This window comes from Empidonax traillii, unplaced genomic scaffold (genome assembly GCF_003031625.1).
Source record: "Empidonax traillii isolate 1590-97213 ecotype Southwest subspecies unplaced genomic scaffold, ASM303162v1 scaffold199:size790550, whole genome shotgun sequence".
Lineage (NCBI taxonomy): Eukaryota > Metazoa > Chordata > Aves > Passeriformes > Tyrannidae > Empidonax > Empidonax traillii.
The window spans coordinates 765,319-785,220 of record NW_020955392.1 but is presented as its reverse complement, the minus strand read 5'-3'; the positions used below and the strand labels follow the sequence as shown (position 1 = coordinate 785,220).

Here is a 19,902-nt window from a genome sequence, read left to right as displayed (position 1 = left end):
AGAATCTACTTACTGAGTGTCTCACTGTTTGCTGGTATCCGCCACTTCATCTGTAAACACCCTAAATTTTCAAGTCCTTCTTACATTTAAAGAGAATTTAGGTTTTAACAGCTATTTTTTTTTTAATTGTTCCAGTGTTCTGTTAAGGATATTTCCTCATTTATTTTGTGCAGAATAGCACTGAATAACACATGGTAAGAACTGAAGCATTAAAAAGAGATAAATTTACAGAGTGCAGGAGTTCTAACTAATGAGAATTGTTTATGAATATCTATGTTACCTGCTGGAAACAACTCTTGAAAGAGCTTTCCTTAACTGAGACTCTTTTCTTTCCTGCCTTTTTCCCCTTTCTTCTCTAGTTAATTGAATTTCTCTGTGGACATCTTCTTGTAGGTGTTCTTTGGTACTTTTTGGTATAAATGAAATTATTCCCCAACGTAGCATTCAGTTGCCCTGCAAATATTAGTATTGCTTAGGTAATCAGGACTTTGAAAATTTTTTTCTGAACTAGAACAGATCTGCCTAGTGGTGACATCTCTGAAAAGGTTGACTACTTGAAATTCAGTTTTGCCTGGGTGATCCTGCCATTTTCCAGAGAAAAGCAAAGTGTGACATTAACAATTTAGCATTTTGTTACAGAGCACTTATTATGAAATGACACCTGAAGTATTCTGTATTTCTACAAATTATTACTGAGGATGCATTTTGCTTTTGAATTCAGGGGATGATGTTGAATTTAATATTCATTTAGAAGTACTCAGTCCAATTTACAATGACAACCAAAAATAATGAATAATATATTTATATCATCCATTAATAACCATCCATCCATTTAAAAGATTCATCCTAATGCATTCTGGAAATCTGCAAATTAATTATGCAAAACCCTGAATGAATATAAAATTGAAATGCTTAAGAATTTAAATTATGCAATTAAATGCTATTGCATGTAACTTGAAGTTATTTTCTTCTAATACTTTCTCATCAATCTTAATTTCAGTACCACCATTTAGAAACAGAATCAGCTCCTATAGCTTGTCAAAATAGTGGAAGTTTGAGCAAAGGCTGTATTCCTATTCCTTTGATTACTTTATTTCCAGGCAAGAATTTAAAGCCTTCATTTAAACAGAACTGGCCTTTTTAAAGGCAGATCGCAATGCTTCAAAATCAGGAGGGTGAGATCAGTGGTGTCAATCTTCATTCTTTAAAAAAACCCAACAAATCCAGCAATGAGAAGTGATCTCAAATAATAGCTACCTAAAAAAAAAAATCTATTGAAACTCTGTAGCACTGGCAAATCAATCCATAGCTAGTAATGATTAAGATTTTCTAACCAGGCTACCTGAGAAGTTCATATACAATATATACTTTTATTATTGTCATTTTTAGTTACGTAGCAATATCTTGCTAACTGCTTTCTATACTGTGCTAAACCCTGGGGTATGGATTTATGGGCACAGCAAGGGCTCTGTAGCACCCTGACAGCATAAAACCAATTTGTGGAATTTCTGTGCTTCTTCACAGTGTGGACTGGAAGGCAACTCATGATGCTAAAGATTGTTACCTTAATAAGTCACCCCTAGTGAACAGGTCAACCTTGGGATCAAATTTTCAAGACAAAACAACAGCATAGAAAGTAAAAACTCAGGTGAAGACAAATGGTCTGCAGAGTAGGCAAAGCTGGGATACTTTTGGTAAAAAAAGTTTGAAAATATTTTGATTCAAAGAGCCTGGTTTAAACTCTGGGGAAAATGTTTGCTTTGTTGCGGGTGAAATTACTGAAACAATCACTTTGAAAAAGAGCTTGAGAAGGATATCTGTCTTATAAAAAAATAGTTAACTTTTTTTCTGTACTGTTTTCATTCTCTTTTCACATACAGCAGTAAAATACATAAATTACAGTAGTAAAATATCAGACCTGACAGTTTTCAAGCCAGATTTAAGCTAATGAAAAATGTGAAGAAAGTTATTTGAAAGTGAAGTAGGTTTGTTTGTTGTTGTTTTAATTAAGTGGGTTTTATCAAGTCATACTTATTTTTAGGTTACATTATCAAGTCATATGTTTTAAAGGCAAAAAAACTCATTAACTATTTTTCACATGTTCTTAAATAAAAACAGTCTAAATCCCTCAATACAAACACTTTGACTATTAAATTCTGACTGTTAAATACAATTTTACATTAACACAGGGACTTCGTATGTGCATGTGTATCCACGCATTTTATTTATTAAACAAAATCTAACATTTGATTAATGTTTCAACCGTAAGATTTTTGACAACTGTTACTAAAGTTTCTGTATGACATCATTTACCCTGGTATTTTCATTGACCAGTTGTTTGTTTGTGTTTTTTTTTTTTTAACTTTAGTGAAAAGAATCTGATTTTATTATAACTCTTCTTCCATTTTGAAAGCAGTGAGTTCAGCAGCATATGAAATTCAAAGAGCTATGTTGTTGCTGATCAAAAATGGAATGTCTTATCTTGCTCTTTCAGAGAAGAACTTACGGGAGCACTGAAACACGAGGGAAGAGGAAGGCCTTTTCTGATATATGGATGTTGACTGAACATGGCAAAGCAGCCTTGGACTCCACTGGAAAGGTAATCGATGTCCCAGTTTCAATCTTCCCGAAGTTCTGCCGTCTCATCAGAAATACAGGAATAAATATTTAGCTTCCTTCCTCTTCTCCCCTGACGCCACGACTTTCTGGATGCAGGGCGTTAGCCTTTGCATTAGTTTATTGATCTTTTAATGGAGGATCTGACTTGCTTCAGGGGCACCATAAATACAATATTGCAAAAGTCCTGCCATATCAATATTCATTTATTTTTATTGATTAGTTGCCACTTCTAAATTCTGGGTACAGAATTAACGTATGCTGAATACCTACTTCGATTAATGAAGCAAAAATTGGCTCGAACAACCTGCACAAGCTGCAGAAATGTTTTCTATTACAAAGCTAATTATTCCTTTTTTTACAATCTGCAATTACTTTCATAATTTGACTTATCCTTGGAACATCACTGGAAGACACAGAATAATGAACCAAAAGCTATTTTTAAGCTTTCATTATTTACAATATCATACAAGAACATCCTTACTCTAAGTCCTTATTTAAACACTGGAATTAGTAGGTGAATGTGACCAACTTAATACATTTCAGAAGGTGAAAATTTAGAAGATTAATTTGAGGTGTTCCTTTTTTTTGTGACTGTTTTGGCACACAATAAAAAATACATTTATGTATGTGTCTGTTCCTCATACACCCAGATACACTGTTAGATGAGCTATAACACAAGGTAGGTGAATATATTCATGAGTACTTATTCTGAACCATGGTCAAGGTGTCATAGTTGGGGTTTCCATTTCCTCCTTTGCACAGCAGGTTTCTCTTCACAGCACTTGTTTTTCAGTTACCAGTCAATCTTTATATATTTGACATTTGACTTTTATTGAACTGCATGTTTTGCAAAAGATGGGTTTTTTCTTTCCTACTTGGTAAATGTAATGTGGGCCTCTTTTTTTTTTCCCCTGAGATTTCTTCTCTAAACCTTAAGGTCTCCTAGTAAAATTTTCAAGACTGGGAGGGTATGAAAACCAGGGTTTCCTTTGTTGGGTGTCTCTCCCCTGAGGCACCCAGCTCTAGCTGTTATTTTTTTATTGCCCTATGATGAAATCATTTTAAGGATCAGGATTTGAAGACTCTGGTATGGGAAAACTGAGATCAAGCTGGTAAGGAAACCTGGTCTGGCTGTGAGTGTGGGGCTTGGAGTTCCTAAGACTGTTATATTTTCCTTTCAGAAATGGCGTATTTTTCCTTTACAGTATTTGTAAATGTCTTGGATTGTTTTGACTGACCTGAAGCCATTTGTCTTCTTAAAAAATTGCAGAAAGGCAGAGAATCATTTTGAATGAGAACCCAGAAGTTTGGGGGTGTGTTCATTTATCCCATCTGTTAGGCTGAAGTTCTGTAGGGTTCATAAGGCAACTCTGTCATTATTATCATGAGAGATTTTATTGTGCAAAGAAATACAACCATCACACCTAAATTTAGTTTTATTTAGGTAAAAATCTCGTGGGAGACATTGAAGAATATGACTTAGGTTTTGCATATGTGCATTTACAGTATTACAGCCCATTTTAATGGACATTTTTCCAGTAGAAGATTAACTTGATTTTAAAGCTTAAATGGAGGAAAAAGTTAGTTCCTGTTTATTTATTTACCTCTTCTTACTTATAATATTTTACTATTATTTGCTATATTTTTTATAGCCTTATATTCTTAATTTTTTTTATTTTCACTTATGTGACAGTATAAATGACATGCATGTGAAGAGGTGAAATTATGTCCAGTTCATTCCCTTTTAAACGGGAATACCGAATGCCATTTTTCCCCTCACATGAAGTTATGTTTTATTGTCAAGCTGTATGGAATGCCTTCAACTCATGCAGTTTACAGGGAAGTTATGCTTTGTCTCCTTCGTTTGGACACAAAGATTCAATGACAGAGACTGCCACAGGAAACTGTCCTTAGGCAGGACTGAACTAATACAATGGAAGGACAAATGCTCATTTTGGAGACTGATATTTTGTGAATGCCCAAGTGTAGGAGGCACCCAACAAGACCCAGACATGTGCACTAGATTAACAAATAGAAATGGAAAGCTTTGGAATAACTTTTGAAACATTTTCCTTTCCAAATATCACCATTTCAGTTTCCCTTAGATCAGTTTCCACCAACTGCTCTTACAGGAGGTGATTTTCCATGGCTGGTCAAATATCCATAGAGGAATACATGTTGAATCTGCTAATGTTACTCAGCCAATGTAATGCTACAGCAAATGACACATAATCAAATGGACTGGTGTAATGTTGGCAGATAAAACATATCCTATCTTGTAGTTTATCCCCAAAGAGAAAATCCCCCAGACCTCCCCAAACAAGTCAGTTCATGTCAGATAAGAATGCGGTCTTTTGACTTCTCAAATATCTGTGTGTAATATGTGTGGTTACGACATCTAATCTTAGGTTACATCACTCATGCCTTAGCACGTGGTATGATGTATTGTAGTGTAATGTGATTGATACAGCCTGATTTGCAGAGCTCTCAGTGACAAATGGGTTTAGAAAATGGGTGAAGAGAAGGTCATTTCTTCAATATTATTGTCAGAGTCTTTTCTGCAAGAACAATTGGTTTAAAGGATTGTCAAGAACTGAAGAGAATTTGCTGTCACGTTAGATACAGGTCAAGAGTTTGTGAGTTTTAAAAAGTAGTTAACATAAGTATTTTAGTGGTATTCTGTGTACGAGAGTGGGTTCTGCTTCTGTGTGGTATGAACTCAAATCTGGCTTGTGGGTGTAATTCAGTCACAGGGGGGAGAAGGATGGAGCTGTTCTTGCAGCAGCTTTGCCAAGCACAAATTCTCAACAGCCTCTGCTTCCAAGAGAGAATACCTGGATCCCATTCCCCCAAATACAAACTCAGTGCTCCTGTTCTGGCAACCTGCCTGTTTAGCTGATGGCCAGAGAGAACAGGGAGCTCTAATTCTTTCCCAGACACACACTCCCCTTTCAGCTGTCTTTTGTTCCTAAATCTTGGCTTATTTTCAGAGAGAAAACTCCTGATTCCCTTCTAAATCTGTACTTGAATTTGCATCCCAAGAAAAAACAAACAAAAAAAACCCCAACCAACCAAAACAAACAAAACCAAACCAACCATAGATAAAGTAATTAAACCTTTCAATTTTGTCACAATAATCTCTTTAAAGGAGGAAGTCCATGAATTCCTCACTGATACAGGATGTACAGAGTTAAACTTTTATTTTGAAGTCTATCACTTTTATTTTGAAGTCTATCACTGGCCTGCTGAATAACATAAGGATTTGATTATCTATGCCAGAGTTACCCTGTTTATAAAGCACTGATAAAGATGCTGCTTACTTTGTGAAATGCTTTCAGAGTTATGGTTTCTATGAGAGGATTAATTTGTATTACTGTCAGCAAACCTACTTATATGAATCAAAACCCCAATCATACCATCAGTCATTTTAAATTTTGGGGTTTAATTCTTTAAATAATGCCCATTGTCTGTTGCTCTGCAGACAACACTATAGACTGGGCACTGATGTGTCTCAAAAGCCACTCCATCTCTTCCCTGCATGTTGTGCTGTTCCTCCTCCCTCCTGTCCCTGAGTAATCCTCCTTTCAATTTTAGTGAGTCAGACAAATGTTTCCAAAACAATCTTTGAATGATGGCTTTGTAAGCAGCTAAGTGAAAAGGGAAATGTGCTGTGCAAAGCTTCTTTGTTTATTGCTTTTGCTGACTGGCTGAAAGTGAGGTCGCAGTAAGCTCAGAGGGCTTGATACAAATGAATTTAACAGGAAAATACATCTTGAGAAAGATGACACTGCAAAATGCCACAGTTACCAATCTCACATACATACCTTTCATAGTTGTCATTAAAATGTGATTATAAATAAATGAAAATATACATGGCTTCCAGATTTATGCAGCTCAAGCATATTACTACTGTAATTCTACATGAAAATAAATCAATCCAGCATCAAAATGAATGCATGAAAGCGAACAATTTGAGTTCCTGGGGTGGTCACAACTTCTGGGAGACTGGGAGGTCTCTCAGTGGCATAGAATTAGAAAATAGTGGCAGCATTCTCTTAATGCTAGTGGAAGAAAGAGGGATGGATTTTCAGAGTCGGGAGTTCTGTGATGTGCCCTTTACATATGCTCACTGATTCCTTTGACTATAAATGCATTTACATCTGAGAAAAACAATGCTCTCTTTTAGCAAGTTCAAGAGCCATGTTATCAAATATTATTTATACTGACCATAAATATAGTCATAAAAAGCTTGGATAATATTTGCCGCTCCTATGCCAGAATTCAGTAATAGTTTCAAAACAGCAATCATCGTACGTTTATGCAACTGGATTAGCCTTGGGCTCTGGAATTTCTGGCATTAATACCATTAATTTCTAGTGAGCAATGTAAACATACCTAGGATGACAAGAAAAGAGGTTTTATTCTTTTTTATAGATGTGAGATTTTTTTGCCTTATTTTTCTTGGATTTTAGCATATGATGTTCTACAGCCAATGCAGTGTATGTAGGAAAGTGGATGCATGTTCATACACTTTTTTTAAGAACAAAAATTACTCAGTTACAGAGTGGAGATCAGAAGTCAAAAGTTGCTTCTGTATGGAGTGCAAAGAGTAACAATATTTTTGTGCTGGTCTATAGAAACCCGTGCAGAAGAAATAAAATTGGGATCTTAAGTACTTAAAGGTGAAAAAAGGCAGTTCTACTTTCCTGCTCCTCTCTGAATAAGCACTAAGCTGCTCTTTTATCCAAGAGAAATAACTTCCACAGTGATGCTGATTTTTTTTTATTTTGACATTTGCCACTACCAAGCGAGAGCATCATTCTCTTTCATTGCCTGGAGTACTTATATACATTCCTCCAGTGGTCTGTTTGCATGACTTGTGCTTTTCCTCTGAAGCTTGACCCTTTTAAAGAGACCTGTATGGACTAATCTGCAATAAAAAAGTGTCCCTGTCATTTTTCTGAGTCCTTACAAGTTTCTAGCTTTCACCTGCACTGAACCTTGTTGGTGAATGTGAAGCTGAAATACTATTTACCAAATATTCCAATAGTGTAAATTTTCACTTATTATTCAGAATTACTATTAATAAGTTCCTGTTTGTGGGTGGCAAAGCAAAGAAATTGAAAGACAACTGGGGGAAAAAACAAACCAGCCAAGAAGGAACAAAGTCTTGCTGACCTGTGCATTAAAATAGGAAGGTTCTGAGTGGTGGCCTCAGGCAGATAATTATATGTGGAGTGATGGGAGTATACTACTGGAAATATAATTATAAAAAATTGATGAGTTGCTAACATAATGCTATAAAACATCAGCTGCATCAGTAGCTTTGAGAACACAGGAAACTTTGAAATATTGACACAAATATGCTAGGAGTGACTGTAAGGGATCCAAATCAAAAAAGTGGGGTTTTAAAAAAGCTTAAAATAAGAGGCAGATTAAACTGCTGGTAAAGTTCTTCTTTTAACTGAGCTGACTCTTATCAGACTGAATTCCTGTAAACAGTCTAGTGCATAAAAATAAAGCATAAGTGTAACTGGAACTACTTTTTGTAGCATAACATCTTCTATCTCAATGTAAGTTAAGGACAGTTTGAGCAGCTGAAGTGGAATTTTTAAGAGGTGGAGTTCTGCCTGAATATAAGTTTCAATGCTACAATGTCAGTGGTAAACAGTCTGAGAGAAGCAAACATTTTTGCAGACATTTCTTATGATTTTTGTTGGTTCTTGTAGAGCGGGGCCACAGAAAAAAATGTCCCTAAGGTTGCTCTGAACTGCTCTAGCAAGATTAAATTGCATTGTAATGTAAATGGGGTGTGTAAAATTCATAAGTACTCACTCACGTCTTCGACATATCCAGATAACAGTATCCCAATATCATTTACACAGCTGCCCAAGGAACTGGGTTTTAGCCATTATCCCACCCTTCTTGCTCTCTCCTGGCTTGCCACAGGTTCCTACCTTTATCCTGGCTGTCAAAGCTGCTGAAAGAAAATTGGTTCTGGAGAGGGATTTGTGCCTTCTGGGGACTTGGCACGAGGCAGAGAATTCTGTCATTCCTGGACAGCTTAGACATCAGCACAGCAGAGGGATTGGTCTGCTGGGGCTGGCTGGGAGCTGTTCTATTGATAAGGATATCAGCAGTCAAAATATAACCACAGTTGTAATGTTTTGATAACGTGGGAATCCAAATAATGACCATTTGAAAGGTGCTTTTTCAAAGAAGGATTCCCTTCTCCCAGGGTCTCCATGCAGAGGTTTATCAGGTGTGCTGCTTGCTGAGGAAATTGTTAGTGTTCCCTTCTCTCTGCCAATTTAAAGTGTACCCAGTGACTGAAATAAAGCAATCAATGTTATCTAAAGAACTGACCTACCTCTATTTCTCTTGGAGCAAGAGAAAAGAGGGGGGAAATCAGGTTAAAAAAGCAGTATTTTTGTTAGATACAGTGTATATAAAAATTCTTGTTTATTTAACGACATCAGCTGTGACTGTAACTTTGGATACTGCCTGGATGGATATTGGTGGATGTAACTGGGGAATTTTTTCATGCCACACTTGTGGCATGGGGAGTAGCTGTACTTCTTGGCACTGTATCACAGCACATTCAGTAAGTTCAGGTTACCTGTAATCTTTGTATCACAAATGAACCAGCATGGGTCATAAATTCTGTAAATTTGAGGTTGCCTAAAATAGAGAGCTAAATAATCAGTCATTCTCATAACCTGATCTAGCCTGGGTAATCACAAAAAAGGAGCTGTGACAGGAAGTAAAGGAAAACACGGTTCATTTAATCTTTTCTAAATTGATGAACTCTTGCAGCTTTAAAGGAATGACCCTTTCAAAGTAAAACAATCAAATCCATCTCTTGTCAGTTTGGGGAGATTTATAATTGCAAGTGGATGATTTTTTTAGCAATACTGTCAGTCTGCTTTTCAGATCAATGCCAATGAAATATTTTGTTTACGATTTAACCTCCATTTCCCCTAGAATTTGTGACTTTTAATACCAAAAGTAGTTATGTCCAACTGTATCGATCCACTGGTAAATTAAATGGCAAACAAAAGCAATTGTATTATTTCATTGAGACGCTCTCAGTAGGGAGCAAAATTCTTTATTAAAACAGGATATGTTGCACTGAAATGAAAAGAAAGTTTCATTTCAAGAGTGATCTTTTTAAAAAGCAGAGAAAGACCTTCACATAGCCAGATTTATTTGAAGGGAATAGTACAAAGGTAATAAAACTGAAATTGTATATTGAATTTCTTTTCCTTTGTATAAAGACAAAAGACCCAAAAAGAAGGTGTAAAACTTACCTAAAATTCACATGTGATAAATTTATTCCAACAATGTATTTTTTTTTTTCCTCAAGTAGCTAATGAATAACTTTTCTATTTGGAATTATTGGGTTTATGAATTTTTATTTCCTGCCAAATCCTCTGAAATACTGTGTATAAATATATATTCTCTATTAGTTGTATATTGCCAGTGAGAGTGCTGTCGTACAAGGATGTAGTGAACAGTTGGATAAAGAGTTTCAGAAGAAAAGGGGAAGGGCGATCTGCTTAATAAGTAAACATCTTTAAGAGGGCATTTCCAGTGTGGAATAAGTTAATATTTCAGCCACGTAGCAGATCAGAGAACCAGAGACTCCTTCAGGTTGGAAAAGACCTTTAAGATTATCAAGTCCAACCATTACCCCAGCACTGCCAGTCCCACCACTAAACCATGTCCCCGAGTGCCACATCTGCACATCTTTTAAATGGCTCAGGGGATGGTGACTCTCAGCAAAATAAGGACACTCATATAAAGATTTATTTTTATGTGGCATGATAATTCTATAAAAAATGAAAAGCTAACAAAAAATTAGTGTATTTAATAGTATACAGTGATTTTAAAGTGTTTTCTTAAACACACCGCCTTGAAGCACTTGAATCAGTACCACCCCCTTACCAAATTTCCAGTGAGTCAGATTTGTGCAGCTTGCAAAAACCAGAGTTTCTCCATCTGTAACTATTTTCTTCAAGATAGCATTGGCTATTTAAGCTTGAGGCAACATGAGAAAATTGATATTTTTATGATGAAACTCAACCTGCTGCAAATAGGGCATCAGGATTCCTTTTAAAGGTAATCATCTGCCTGTGTCTCTGCCAGCAAAATTATTGATGCAATGAATAAAAGCACCGTGGCATAAATAACACATTTGTATATCCTACATTTTAGATTCTTTTCCCTTTCAGGGGTATGTTTTTTCAACAGAAGTGTTTATGCAGAGAGCTCACATTTCAGGAGTAGGTATAGCTTATTGGTTTATTTTCTTTTACTTCTTATTGTCACTTGTTCATGCTGATAAATCCCTGTTTTATATAGCATGAGAACAAGAACATGACTTGGAAACTTGTGACTGCCCAGCACTATGGCAGGAGAAAATGAAAATATTTTCTAGCTGTGGTTTTGAAGGGAATAATAAAACCAACAGAAGGAACAGGATTGCTGTTTCACGGAAAATTTCTGATTTTTGTTTTGGTCTAGATCTGCGTAAAGTTGCAATTTCAAATTTTCCTATTAACTGAGAACATGTAGAATGCTGATTCAAATCCACCAAAACATGTAAGGAAGCAGCCCCTGCTGCTTCATTGGCATTCTTTTCAGCTTTCCTGCTGCTGTTGGCACAGGAGCTGACAGGAATACCAATGTCACTGAGCAGGCAGGTTGTTCCCAAAATCTATAATTCTGGGCAGTTTATCACAAAATGACCACATTCTAATCCACACTCTTTCATTTGAAGCTGCAATCTTGAAAGTCTGTGCACTTTTTTCCTCTCTTCCTTTTTTTGGCAGAAGGGAACTGTACTTTGAGAAACACCAGCATTCAGATGGATTGACTGGATAGAACATATTGTGCTGCTCCATGATCACAGAGCTCAAACTTCTGCCGTTAACAAGGGTTAATGCCCTTCAGGGTTTCAACAAGGTTGTTTAGAACTCTTCCTGACATCAACAGATTTTATCGGTGTCACTGATGGAGTGAATTGCCTCTGCTTAAGGCTCCCCTGGTTTCTGAACTCCAAGTCATTATGATGCAAAATATACAAGCACTGCTCAGGATTTGGAGAGTTTTGTATCAGAACATGCAAATTTTCGTTTATTTTTATCCCTTGCAGTGAACCCTTTGTCTCCAGTGAGAGAAAGAGCAAAGGTGGTGGCTGAGTGCCACCTGAAAACAGCCAACAGCCTGTTAATGTCATTTGCTCATATCCATGCCCCAGCTCTGCCCTAGTCTACAGAGGCCACCTCATCTGGCCATATTTTAAATATTCATCTTCTCTAGTGTTCTGTGGGTTGTGGTTGCTCTGTGCTCCTTACTGGCAGGTACCTGTTTGCTGAATTAGATTTCAGAGAAAAACTGCAAGACCTGCAGCAAAAAATAGCCTAGTCATTTTTGCAATCAGTCTCCCCACCTCTTAACAGAAATAAATTTAGTGCTGCTTCAGTGTAGGGAGAATCTTTTTTAAGAAGAAGCCTGCTACCAAACTCAGATTAAAGTTCACATTTTGACTGTAGGTCCTTCCTTCTAGTTGAGAAATAGATTATTAAAGTACTTTTAATTATAAAAATTACTTAGGTTTCTTACACTACAAAAAAATTATATTTTAGAGGGTTGGAGTATACACTCAGCAGGAGAGTTCGCATGGATTAATCTGCCCACTGGAATGCCAGTCAGCCAATTTGATTCTTTCAGTGCCTTATCAAGTTCTGATGTGCTTAGTACTGAGTTTGACTTATCATCAAAGTTCTGTAAGTCAAGTGGGATTGATACTCTTATAACAGCTCCACTTGTTTTTCTTTTTCCTTTCTTTAATTAAGTAAGAGAGTTAGTGAAATTGCATTTTCTATCTTTGCTGTGCAGGCCCACAGAGTAGGTATAAAGCTGTCTTTGATGTGCTATGAGCTCATGATTTTAATCTAGCCAGATGAATTGCACACCTATATATTTTATGACAGTCACAGTAACCAGCCTCCAGGAGCTGCTTGGGAAGCATAAATTAGCCATATGCCAGGGTGTTTCATTAACAAACATCTTAATATGAGCATTGATCTCGCTGAATGCGGCACCTCAGCTGTAATAACAACGTTCAAGTTGCTCTGTTATGCTTAGATGTGCATTTTCCTTTTCAGCAGATAGTAGAGTTATTGAGCCTTCAGCAAATAAACCATGTAAGAAGCAGCTAAGTATGTTAAGAGCCAGCTCCTGGTCTGCTGTAAATTAGTATGGATTTGCTGACTTCAGAGGGGAGGTTCCTGCCATCCCTGTCCCTATGAAAATCCAGGCAGTGGCAAGCAAAGAGCCCCATCAGCTCACATCACACTGTGAGGCCCCGTGCTCTGCTCAGCGTGGTAGCTGCAGTTGAAAAGGAAATATCTGTGTAGACAGGACTTGAAAGAGCTGCAGAGCAGTCTGATAGTGCTCAGATAATGCTCTATGAGTTGGGAGCACTATCAGAGGCCATTCAGAGCAGCAGCATATTTGTAATTTGTGTGCGTCACGCTTGGCTACGGTGGGACCCGAGACAAAATGCCTCTGTTAGCTGAATGCTAACCTGCTCTGATCCTATGCCATTGACACTGGAGCAGACATAGATACACACATTTTATCCTTAAATATAAGACTGAGATTTTTAATAATTAAATCTATAACATTTAAAAATAAGTGGGATACTCAAAAGCTCAGAGTCCACTTGTTTAAATCAAAGATGCAGAAGTTTATAGTATGGAAATCTTATGTGCAATTTTCAAAAGGGTGATTTCGTGACTTGAAGTTAGATAAACTGAAATAAGGAACATGCTATAATTTTAAAAAGTAAGAGCTAATGGCCTATTAAGGGTCAGGGAGCAAGAAGAAATTCCTTCACTACTACCGTTTCACAGGTCGCTTGGAGGTAGATGATGAGCTTCCATCAAGCAAATCATCATCCTTCTTTCTTTATGCCCTCTATAGACCTTGACAGTGGATCACAGGACTTAGCAGGGACATTTATAGCTCTTCAAGACAGATGGAAGCAAAGCTGTGGATTTGGTAGCAAGTATTGTAGCCAACAGAGGAGAATCCATCACTTGGATAAGTGAGCAGCCTATTCTTACTTCCCCCTCTCCTCAGTAAGGGCTTGACAGACAAGAATTCATGCTATGTGGTACCCAAACTATAAAAAGTTTACTGGAACTATGGGTGAGTAATGGAGCTTTGGTTTGCACTGTTTCCTGCAGTGTCCAGTGCTCTGCATGTTACAGTTCTGTTCCCCTGAGAGCAGGCTTTGCCAAGATAGACCAGTTAGTTGGCATATATTAGCAAATCCACCCTTTCCTCTATAATTAAGAAGACAATTAGGCATAGATTTATGTCTGAAAAATAATATAGTGTGTTAAACACAATGCTGAAATATTACAGCTTGGCTTTAAGAAAAGAACATTAAAATATTTCCTATGTGAGCATGCACACGCTCACCTGAATTTATTTTCGATGTTCCTCACAAAGATAGATCTCTTGCCACGTTCAGTGCTCGTTAACAGTTACAGTTTTCTAAAAAATCAATACTTATTCCGGAGAAAGCAGCTGGATTGGGAATGGGATCATTTCATTTCTTGAAATCAGAATATGAAATCAGTTAGTTGCAAAACAATACTTACCACTTAATTCAATCTCTATTTCTTCTTTCTGCTCTTCTAATTTTTTAGCTCTAAATTTTCATGCAGATAACTTTTGTTTGGTTCCTTACTGGGATCTGTTCTCCAGTTAATGTGTTGTGTCATGAACTTAAGGATTTACGAAATCAACTTATTTTCATTATTTTTCAAATAGTGGGAAAAAAGCCTAAGTAACATTCAGCCTGAAAATTTCCTTTAAACTTTACCTTGTTTATTCTGATATGTTTCCAAACATCACTACTCAGTTGCAAATCAAGGTATTCCCAACGTTACATACAAAGCTACTAACAGTTTAGAGACATTTTTAAATCCTTATAATTCCATCACTTACAGAGAATAATTTTACAGGGATAACAGTGTTTCCATGACTTCTGAACCTGATACAATGGAATATATCCTAGAGTTGTTAATCCACTTTTGCAGATGAATAGAAATTATTAAAATATTTTTAAACATCTTTTACACCCCATGATGATTCATGCTCGTCATATTATCTGGGTAGTTGGCTGGAAGCAAATAGTCAATTTTGTATTAATTTGTGAACAGGCAGCGTTAGCAATTGCAAATGATGCTAATGATGCAAATGTAAAAAATGCTTGTTATAAAATTAAAATCTCTGACAGTGTACCAATATTGGATTTTGAAATATTCCTAATGCAGCTTCATTGGTGTCTTGAAAATGATCTAGCAAAGATTATTGCCCTTTCAACTGTAATAACAGACTAATCATTTGAAATATTTGCTGTTTCCCTCTATAATTTCTTCTATGCTATGGGAGACCTATTGGTGAATTTAAAAGGGAAAAACCAATCTTGTTGGGTTTTCTGTCACTCTAATCTAATAAACATGAGCAACTGGTTTTATTTTTCTCTAGATGTTATTATGCCACTTTACAAAAGTCACACAAAAACATTTTATAGATACAAAAACGTTTGGAGAATTCTGTTCTTTCATGTTATGCTGGAATTGTTGTTATGTTTTTTATGTTTTGTATCTGAAAGGGCAGGATGAGCAGTTGAGAAGATTCAAATAATGGATTTGTGTTTCATTAGTAGTTTATCCTTATAGACTAAGTTTCTTCAGGCTGAATTTTATACTGAAAACAAGGTGCAAGTCGACAAAAACTTGGTTAACACTGCTTTGAAAAAAGTTTGGTTGATTCATTCATCCCTTTGCTCATTCAATGACTGAAAAAACTATTTCCCTTAAAATGATGGGAATGTGATAATCTAATGAGGAGAGTAATGTGCTTCCATTTTGGTTTCTCATTGCAAAAGTAGAAATAGAAGGAAGGGAGGGAAAAAATAAATTTATGCTTCATTTTGGTTTCTGAGCACTGGGGGAAAATCCATTTAAAATTTTAATTATCTCTTTTTTCCCCCCTTCCTTTCAGCCTTTGAAGGAAATACTTTTCCAGCCAGCAGGTAAGCAATAAATATTCTTTTAGAATTGAGGAGAAAATATAATGGGTCTGTAACAGCAGCTGTCTCCATCTGTTGCATTTTCCTCATTTTACCTCATAATTTTCCTTTAGTATGGAGTTGCTGTACTTTTGCTTTCTGATCACATACCTTCATTCTGGATAGCATCTTGGATAGGAGACAGATACAGCTTGTGCTGGAGATAAAATCCTGTCTATGCTTCCTTTTTGAACCCTGAGAGCAATTTCTGGAAATTTATTAGTTTCTTTAATACCAGTTTTTAATCAGTCAAACTTGCAAACAGACTAAGGAGAAAGAAAAAGAAAAAAAAGGATACAGTGTAGTAATACAAAATGTTATGAAGACAACCAAATCAAGAGAATATTGAGACTTACCAAACTAATAAAGTGATTTTAACTGATCTTTGTAGTTCATTTTCTATAGAGATTCTAAACAGCAATAAGAAGTTCCTATGGCCTATCAGCAATACCCTGTGTTGTTTTAAGAGTTCTCCAAGGTTCAAGAAAACAGCAAAGCCAGGAAAGATCATGAGGTTAAACTGCAAGTTTTCCTTTTGTTCTAAAAGTTAACAAGTGAATGCTTCTCATAAATTTCTGTGTTAGTTTGGTAAACAATATCGAATTAATAACCATTATTTTCCTGCAAGTCTTTAAAGTATAACAAGAGAAATATAGATAATTTTAAAACTATTTTCTTATAGCAATGAATGGTATGAGGTCTGTCACGTGAGGAGTGCTGGCAGACTCGGTGTATCAAATCTAACCTATCAGTGAGTTGTTTGCTGGGAATTTGTTATAAGGAAAAGGGAATACAAGGCAAACCAACCAGTAGTATTTTCTAGGAGAGTCATGATTTCTAGGATTCACAGGAGAATTGGGATCTTAAATTCTTACCTGGGGGAAGTTGCCACTTCTTTGTGTGTTGTGATTTACCTTGACATTTTCTCACATCTGTACTTGTTACTGGTCCTAAAATCCCCAAATGGCAAACAATATTTTTAAGCCATTTTTCTGTTAGAAAGATCAAAGAGGAAACCTTCCTGCATCACACAGATTAGGGATAGGAGTGCTAAATAATTCTACAGCCCTTCAAAGTTCAGTCTTTGAGCTTTCCTTAGCAATAAAAGGAACTTTGCTGGTATTCTCAGTAAAGCTGCCCAAAAATTATATCGATGCAGATATAAGTAATTACTATTAATGCTTTAATCCTCTCTCAGAACTCAACTTTCATAATCTGCAGGTGGAATAGCACCATAGGAAAAAAAAATGCAGATTAGAGTTATGGTTGGAAATTCAAGCTTTGAAATAAGGAGGTTGTTGGCAGATACACTGAGCTTCAAAGGTAATAATGTACTCAGTGCTGGGAAGATGGCAGCTGAGATTTCAATGAAAGATGAGTAGAAAATGATATCAAATAATATGATCTCTATATACTTTTACAACACAAGCACAAATAAAAGATTATTCTCTGATATTGCAGCGTGAAGTATAAAAGGTAAAGCTGAATACAATATTCTGGCAAGTAAACAGGCAGAGGAGACAATCTTACCTGAAACCAGTGTATCAGAAGGCTCAGGTGGTGTTTCAACCCTGTAGTGTTTGGAGAGATCAAGATTCTCCAGCCACATTCCTGTCCTTTCCTACACTGCAAAATCTGACAGAAAAAGAGCTACAGCATGTAACATCTAAAAGTATTTAAATATATTATTGCCTTAGAGGTACTTCTGAGTTAATAATTGAGAATGACAGAAACACTCGAAGGAGAAAGGTTCAGAAAGATACCTTCTGTTCGACTCTTAAAATTAGTAATATTGCTTCACACTAGAGTTTGGGGACTACAAGTTTCACTCTAAGTGATGCTGTGGGTGTGCTCTGTAGTTCTCTGGGAACTCAAGGAGTAGTAAACAAAACTCTTGTTCACCAATCTGCAGATAGGGTTGGCAAGTGACTGGTGAGGTCTGCTTGCTGACACCTCATCAGCGTAATTACAAGAGGTCAGAGCAGGGACAGCATAAACTGATAATTATTTACATACAACGTGGCAGGGTAATTGCTTGGGTAACTGTCTGTCAAGGGAAGTGTTGAAAGTACTTGAATGGCAGGGAATATTGTCATGGATATATTTCTCCTCTTAAGGATCTGAATCAAAGCACATTAAAGTCAGGGACTGATGCATTTCACTAGGTTTGGTACCAAGATCTAAAAAGTGCAGGGTGCCTGGATTTATCTTTGTTTTTTTGGTGGGAGTGCAGAGCACACTCTAAAAAGTTCATCTCTGATATGGCCCTCACGAGAGGGGTCTTGTGTTTGCTCTGCAATTCCCTTGTTCCTTCAAACTGCTCTGCACATTTCCCATGCATTATATCCATTGATTTGTTTATTACTTCACAAATGGAGCCTTGTCTTCTCTACAAGGGTTGCCATTTGCAGAGAATCTTGCTTCTCACTGTATTTCTCTTCTATTTCTTTAAGCACCACACACTTACCTGCTGTGTTGGAGCCAGACCGCCGCCTCACATCACAAAGGTAAATTAATGCGTTGAAAATGCGGAATGTCTCTTCCTTACAGTCTTAAAATCTTAATTTAAATTAATATTTCTAAGTTAAATGTAAGGTAACATAAAAAGCTGTGACATCTATCATTTAGAAGACAGGAATGAAAAACATGACCCATAACAGAGGTTCCTCCTGCAAGCAAACTGCAAGGAAAAATCGTGTCAGTTTGATGTACTAACATGTGAGCATTCCTATGTAATCACACTTTTAGTTGTTCCTGAGTTGTAGCATTGAGATCCAAAAGACTGGGATGCAGGTAGGTTTAGCTGTTTTGCAGGATATTTGGAAACACCTTATTCTCATGCTCTTAAATGAATAAAGTATTTAATGAAAGAATGAGTCTTACTTGGGGAAAAAAAATTAAAATATTTACTGAAATAGAGTTTATTACTGAAAAAGCATTTTTCTCTTGATAAATACATTGCTGTCTTCTTACCAGAGTACAAGAAAGCACTCAGGGCATTGCTCTGACCTATCAGTGACTTCATTGAAATGGACACTGAAAACACTCCTGGTTCAGCTCCTGTAAATAATGTTTTTAGTAAGAGTAGGGAGACAGGTAAAACTGGAAGGATCACAAGAAACGCTATTTATTAGCATTCATGTTACAAAAGGTTGTCTGTGTGCATGACATATTAGACAACAGTGTTTTCTTTCCTTGGAACATCAAAATCCACATGCAAATGTAAAAGAGGAAAGGATTCTAATTCTCTTTATCTGCCTCTATTGACAAAGCTTAGTTCTTGATGATCTGAGCAGTTTGAGAGTTAAGAATTGATCTCCAAAATTAGTAAATTCAAGGAGATTCAGATTTGCCAGCTGGTACATTCTGAAAAATCTGGTCATACAGTAGCATGGTGCAAATCCTCAAACCATCTCAGTAGAAAGCTGTGACAGATACTACCTCTTCCTTCACTCTAAGACCAGACATCTCATGGCAAGCACTGTGTGAAGCAGAGAACTTTGCCTGGGTTAGTCTGATTTGTGTTTACCCCTAATGGCAGCTGCTGAAGTGCCTTGGCTAAATAAACCCTTGGTGTAAGTTGGAATGGATTCAGATCTGATCCTCTGCTCTTTTGGATGTACTTGTCATGTGTTTGCTGTTTTAATTATTCAGTCCTTGTAGAGAATTTTTTTAATGAACAGAATTTTTACAGATCAGGTAATTTTTTTTTCTTTCTTCTTCTTCCTGGCATGAAATATTCTTAAATTAGACCCATTAAAAATCTATTGTATTGCTGAGAGTGCACATGCTAGAATTCTTTTTCCCTACTAATGTGAAGTGGGAAATATCCTAAACTATCCCCCAACTTACAAAGCAAAATACAACAGTGTACAAAATTATAATAAAAGGAATTTGGCTACAGAAGGCTGTAATAAAAGGATGATAAGGGAAATCAAGCTGCATATCACCATGACAAGTAATTCCTAACTGAATTCACTGATCCAAACTCTGCTGTCCTTTGGAAGACAAACAAGGCATTGAAGCTGCCCTGAAGGCTCTGTGATGACAATGCACTGGTGGTAGAATTTCACTCAGGAGTAGGGACCTTCTGAAGTGTGAGACTTACATGAATCAAAGCCATGCTT

The 19,902-nt window shown here is 36.5% G+C and overlaps 1 long non-coding RNA gene across 1 annotated transcript; it reads left to right on the top strand.

Annotated features, from left to right (window-relative positions):
* The first annotated feature begins 2,500 nt into the window (after nucleotides 1-2,500).
* LOC114059022 lies at nucleotides 2,501-18,282 on the top strand. Its single transcript, XR_003571574.1, has 3 exons — nucleotides 2,501-2,599; nucleotides 15,709-15,739; nucleotides 18,229-18,282. It is a non-coding gene; the product is annotated as an uncharacterized LOC114059022 (long non-coding RNA).
* The last annotated feature ends 1,620 nt before the right edge of the window (nucleotides 18,283-19,902 follow it).